The sequence below is a fragment of the Bison bison genome, unplaced genomic scaffold (assembly GCF_000754665.1).
Source record: "Bison bison bison isolate TAMUID 2011002044 unplaced genomic scaffold, Bison_UMD1.0 scf7180017864440, whole genome shotgun sequence".
Classification (NCBI taxonomy): Eukaryota; Metazoa; Chordata; class Mammalia; order Artiodactyla; family Bovidae; genus Bison; species Bison bison.
In genome coordinates this window covers 830,131-836,562 of record NW_011495002.1, presented here as the reverse complement: position 1 = coordinate 836,562, position 6,432 = coordinate 830,131, and the positions used below count along the sequence as shown (strand labels likewise).

At 45.8% G+C, this 6,432-nt stretch overlaps 1 protein-coding gene across 1 annotated transcript in view; it reads right to left on the bottom strand.

Moving 5' to 3' along the window:
* Nucleotides 1–6,432, bottom strand: part of TRIO (trio Rho guanine nucleotide exchange factor) — a 359,748-nt gene that overhangs the window by 165,278 nt on the left and 188,038 nt on the right. The gene's annotated exons all lie outside the window — the stretch shown is intronic.

Below are 6,432 nucleotides of genomic sequence, written 5' to 3'. Positions count from 1 at the left end.
CGGGCATGGTTGTAAGGAGGGGGCACAGAGGAGTCCACTGGTGATGGGTGATTCTGTATGACTGTGTGTGGAAGAGTGCTGATGGTTACACGAATCTACACACGACAAAACTGCATGAAGCTAAACGTGTGCTCGCATGTACACATACACACACAGGGGCGTGCACACTTGGGGAAACTCGAGTAAGCTCTGAAAGTGTGGCAAAGTCACGTTCACGCTCTGACAAGGCACATGGTTATGTGAGACGTGACCCCTCGGGGATGATGGGAAAAGGTGCAGGGATCTCCTGTTTCCCTTTCTCCCAACTTTCTGTGATCCTAAATATTTTATCAAAACAGGAAGTTACAAAAAGAAACTATGGCTCAAGGTATCACACATATGTAAGAATAAACAATAAAGCAAATCGTTTTAGAGACTACAGAGAGATGACCAAAAATAGAGCCAAGAAGGTCAAAGTAAAAGTCTTGAAAAGTTGGGAACCAAATTTTAGAGACCTTTGCACGGGAAACACAAAGGATTCGGAGAAATCAGTGCTGGAGAGGCTGGGGTCATCCGGAGAAGGACCATGATCCCTCCCCTGCGGGGAGTCCTGCCGTGAACAGAAATGGGGCTTTTCTGGAAAGGGCAGAGTTCAGAAAACTTAGTTCAGAAACTAAGATCATGGCATCTGGTCCCAGCACTTCATGGCAAATAGATGGAGAAACAATGGAAACAGTGGGTGACTTTATTTTTTGGGGGCTCCAAAATCACTGCAGATGGTAACTGCAGCTACGAAATTAAAAGACAGTTGCTCCTTGGAAGAAAAGCTATGACCAACCTAGACAGCACATTGAAAAGCAGAGACATTACTTTGCCAACAAAGGTCTGTCTAGTCAAGGCTATGGTTTTTCCAGTAGTCATGTATGCATGTGAGAGTTGGACTATAAAGAAAGCTGAGTGCCAAAGAATTGATGCTTTTGAACTGTGGTGTTGGAGAAGACTCTTAAGAGTCCCTTGGACTGCAAGGAGATCTAACCAGTCCATTCTAAAGGAAATCATCCTGAATATTTGTTGGAAGGACTGATGCTGAAGCTGAAACTCCAATACTTCAGCCACCTGATACAAAGAACTGATTCATTTGAAAAGATCCTGGTGCTGGGAAAGAGTGAATCTGGGAAGAGAAGGGGACAATAGAGGATGAGATGGCTGGATGCCATCACCGACTCAATGGACATGAGTTTAAGTAAACTCTGGGAGTTGGCGATGGACAGGGAAGCCTGGTGGGCTGCGGTACATGGGGTCACAAAAAGTCGGACACAACTGAGCAACTGAACTGAACTGGAAAGGGCAGATGTCCTGAACAGGTCTGCACCGCCACTGCCTGCAATCGCAAGACCCATCAGAGGGCAACTGTGGTCCATGCGAGGGCCACAAGCTGCCTGTAGTTGGTTTAACCTTTCCATAATCAGTTTAACTGCCAGATGCCGGACTGCTTCTCCAGCTCCATGGGGAAAGAAGAGAAAAGGAATCTAGGCCCTGTGAGCGCTGCTGATGGAAGAGTCACAAGGGAGGTTTTACAAACGTGGTGAGAACGGTGGGAGAAGCAGCTGGGAAGCTCCACACTGTGAACACAGGAGCCTTGAGCTCCTGCCTCCTCGTGATCCTGCATCGAGCAGGGGCAGGGCCCCCACGGGGCTCTCCCTGCTCCCGGGGGACGCTGGGCACTGGCCCAGGGTAAAGAAAGAGGCCTGCCTGCTCAACTGTTAGGCGGAGAAATGAAGCCAGGCTGGCATGCCATGACCAAAACATCTCCAGGTGGTGGGGAGGCCTTTATTTCTGACTTCTGAATAAAATGAAAGGTTCCTCTTTCTCGCGCATTTCCCCAAACAAAAACTTGTCCCAGTTCAGGGTGTAAGCTTGCAGAAGCAGCAACAAAAGGCTTCTTGACTTAACCCAGCAAGAATCACAGCACGATTCCAACGGGAATCATCTTTCCTGGGAAACCATGGCTCCTGGGAACCAAGTGAACAACAAAAACAGAAAAAGAGCTCAAGGCCACCGACTGGGCTCAAGAAATAAACTCTGGCTGAGGACCCAAGGTCACCACCTGGTTGCCTCAAATAACCCACACATTTCAAAGGTAATTATTGGTTGACTTGGGACCTAATTTTGAGAATGAAGTTGAAGAGTATGAATGGATGACAATAATTATGCCTTTGCTATATTTGAAAATGGAACTATGGCCCTCTATCATTAAGTCTCGGGGATGATCAGCTAGAAATAGACATCGTTTCTTCCACGAAGTGACCGAGTATCTGCTAAGTCTGGGAGGCAGGCTACAAAGACAAGGGAGACGAGGTTCTGGTCTTCAAGTGACTCAACTTCTAGCAGGAGAAACAGGTATCTAAAATATGTGACATACACAAAAGAACGTTCTTCCCTTGTCATTCATTTTTATATCCACTCCCTGGATGTTACAGTTGGCTTGGGAGACACTTTGGAATGAATGGTTGAAAAGAGTAAATGGATGAAGGAATAAACAGTGGAAAATGCATTCAAAAGGAAAGGAGGGCAGGTAACAAAGTTCTCCAATGAGAGAATTATAATCAGAACTGATGTGAATAAAATGCAATAAAAACTGAAGGGAAGAAAGAGATTAACAGGTAGAAGACAAAATCTCTCTTAAAATCAACAATCCTTTTAAATACGACTACTTCAAAATCTTTAAAAAAAAAAAAAAAAAAGGACAGATGAACAGTCTTCAAGTCTCATGAGAGATTAAATAATTTCATGAATACTTTCAGATTAAAAAAAAAACAAAGGTCCCAGGACGCTCCCCAATCTGGGTTTAAGGGTGAGATTAGAGCTGACCACCTCTCTCAGCCACTTCTGCATTCAACATCAAGGTATAAAACACTTGCCATCCATGTGAAAATGCAGCTGACCCTTGAGCAGCACAGGGGTAGGGACACAGTCAGAAATCCATGGAGGATCTACAGTCAGCACTCTGCATCCAGAGTCCCTCCACATCTGCAGTTCCGCATCTGTAGATCGTGTAGCTGAAAAACATCCACGCATGTGCAGACCTGCGCAGTTCAAACCCATGTTGTTCACGGGTTGGCTGTGTTTCCTCTTTTCCTTCTTCCCGGGATAAAGCACCTATGTTCTGTCCTCCGGGTATAAGAGAGCGGAGGCTGAGGTCTCCATGCTGAGCTTAAGAGCTCAGTCTGCAACAAGACTTACAACCACCAACCTTCGCTCAAAGAAATTCCTGACCCAACACTGAGCAGGTATCACCGTGTGCTGGCACCTTCTCCAAGTTGGCTGTTAATGAGACCACCTCTGAATTACTTGCTCCTCAGAGAGCCGAAGATTGACCACAGATGGAGGGGGCTATGCTCCGGATCAAGTGAGGAATAAAAGCACAGCCAAACGTCTGGGTGTGAGGAAGGTGAACATCCATGTTAGGAGAACCTCTGACCATTAACTTAAAAGCTTCCTGTATTTGCCTAAACAAAAATGGCAACTCGCTTTTTCTATCTTGCTCCGTGTGATTTTAAGTCATATGAACTACTTGAGAAAAAATCATTCTGATAACTTAAATCTCTAGCAAGTTTTCATTCATCTGATATGTTAAAATATTTAGTGCCTTGATGCAAACACACATTTAATTAGCATGATTTCCTCCTCCTGGCCTTTCTCTCACTTTTAATTTTGTTTTAAGCAGATAATGAAATTTGTTCTAAACGAAGTCATTTTTCAATAACAGTTTTCAATACACAAAGACTGAAGAAACCATTCCTTCCTTTGTAAAACCTACCAAGTACCCTGGTGGGTCAGAGGACATTCGTGCAGCAGAAAAAAGGAGACAGAGGAAGGTTCCGGGGCCGGTCAGGAAAAAAATTAATAAATCTACCGACAAAATGACGGGGGCTAAAAATGAAGTCTAAGCACATCGAGGGGAAGAATCACAGCACATTCCACGCCCGTGGGTGACCAGCTTCCCTAAAGGCCTCCCCACAACTGTCGCCCAAGCCTCCCCTGGCCCAGGTCACTTTGGGGGCACACATTTACAAGGAACCAAATCACATTAAACACGCCAGTTTCTCTGCTACTGTGATGGTCTTTCATACACAAAGGAAAGAATGAATACATGGAAACGTCTCGAATTGTTACGGGGAACCACGTCACTTTTCAAACAGGTTTAAGTTCTCCTTAGTCTACAAACTTCATATATACTAGAAGTTCCTACAGTGTAAGTCAAGAGGACAAAATGTATTTTCACTTTTCAATAAATGTCCAGGCCTAGTGACACAACAGATTCTATAGTTGGCCAGCAGGAACGCTTTCACTGTAAAATTTTTCCTTAAAAATGCTGCTGATGTTACAAAATCCAGTGAACCCAAACTTAAGTCTCTGGAGAGCGGCTTTTATAAAAGGCTTTCCTTCCGGCTTCCTTTAGTGCCTGCTCCGCGAGAACCGGAACAAAAAGTGGAAAAGCTGATCACAAGTCATAAATTGTGCTTCGTGAAAAGCACCTTTTTTTTGGCCCTAAATGTGAGTTAAATCTTCATGAATCCTGCTAAGAATATCCTAACCCGAGGCCCAGGACACAGGCATCCCATCCCCGGCTCCCATGCACCCTGCAGACTCCAGGCCTCCTGCCCTCCCCTCAGCTCAGTCTGTGCGTGCAGCCCAGGGGCCCATCGAGGGCCACAGCGCCCCCTGCAGCCTGGGTGAGGAACAGCAGCCCCCACCCACCATGCCTCCCTCAGAAGGTCCAGTCGGCTCTGCTTTCTGTCTGTCACAGCTTAAAGAGCAAAGACACAACCTGCTTTTTCAAGCACAGCATCTTTCTCTCAGGGCGGAAAAAATGCACCAGAGAAAGAGCAGTGAGCATCCTATAATAATACTGATGGAAAAGAGAGAGTAACCTACAGCTACCCCAAAACAGGAGCAACAGGTACATAGAGAGAACATTCTACAGTGCGGGGTGGTTGGGCGGGGGGACGGATAGCTAACTGCTGCGGAAGAGAAGAAAAGCAGTGCATCCCACTGCATGGACCAGACCATGAGGATGCTGCAGTGTTTCAGGCTGGTGCTCCAGACTCACAGAGAATCTCTGATGGTACAAAAGCAAGGTGATCTAAGTCACGACATGTGTATTTCTGGTGGCAGGGCTGCAGAGGTGCTGGGAGCTGCCAGGGGCAGAGAGACTAGTTAGCGGTAGCGGCTCGACTCAGAAGAGTGAGGAACTGGTGAACGTGCACCCGTAGTCAGAAACCACCGCGAATCAACGCCTACTTAACGTGTCTCCTTGAGAAAAACAGTGTCTTTGTAAACACTGTGATGGCTTTTTTAGGGGTGGCATTACTAAACCAGAAAAAGAAGCTGCTCCTGTCAGTTTTCTATGCTGACAAAGAGTCCAGGATCTAAAGGGCACCAGTCCCTTTCCAGAAAGGGCTGCTCAGGGTCCCAGTCATTTGCCACATACGCCCCTATACTATTCTCCTCTGGAGGAGGGCACGGCAACCCACTCCAGTATTCCTGCCTGGAGAATCCCATGGAGCCTGGCGGGCTATGGTCCAGAGGGTCGCAGAGTCAGACACGACTGAGCAAGTATTACATACTAGATCTCCGGGGCTCACAAAATTTCAGAGTTGAAAGTGAACATGGTTTTCCTGGAGTCAAACATTCAAGCTACAAATGGCCTGGTTGAGGACTGACTGCCCAAGATCCCAGACGTGCAGAGAAGTTCTTTTCTTTTAAACAAATTCACAGGTTCCTGAGTCTTTAAACAAGGCAAGCCAGGCCTACCCATTTGCAAGTGTCTTCCACAGTCTGGCTCCTTCCAGATCTTTCTTCCCAGCCTGTTACTACAGCCTTTCTGGACTCGACCTCAAATTACCTAAAAGGGCCCCCATTTCTAGTTTGTAAAGAGCTGTGAAATGGAGAATTTATCCCCTTAGAAATAAGATGCAGTAAAGGTGACATTTTAAGTTTGCAATCCTACTGAAAACTTTAGCTTTTATTATAAATCCTTCTATCTCAAAGGTTACATAATATTATAGTTTCTTCAATTGTAACTTTCTATGATTTTCTTTTTTTTTTTTCAATTTTATACTGGACTACAGTTTTCACTAAGAATAACACACATGCAAGATGTAATTAATACCAACCTACTTCCCACTTACCAAATTACACATTATCTCTTATCCGAAGACAAGTTTACCAGGAGAGCTTACCGATGACAGCACTGTTAATAAATTCAGCGTTATATAAAATGCACTCCCACGAGTACTGAGGGCAGCCACACAGTCTGATACAATCAGAGCGCAGCCGTGCCTTCACCCACATGACAGGCTCACAGGCAGAAAGGAAGCCCCGCAGCCCTGACCCCAAAGTGCAGGTCACCCGCTTCTGCTAAAATGAACGTGCCCTCCTCCTCCAAGG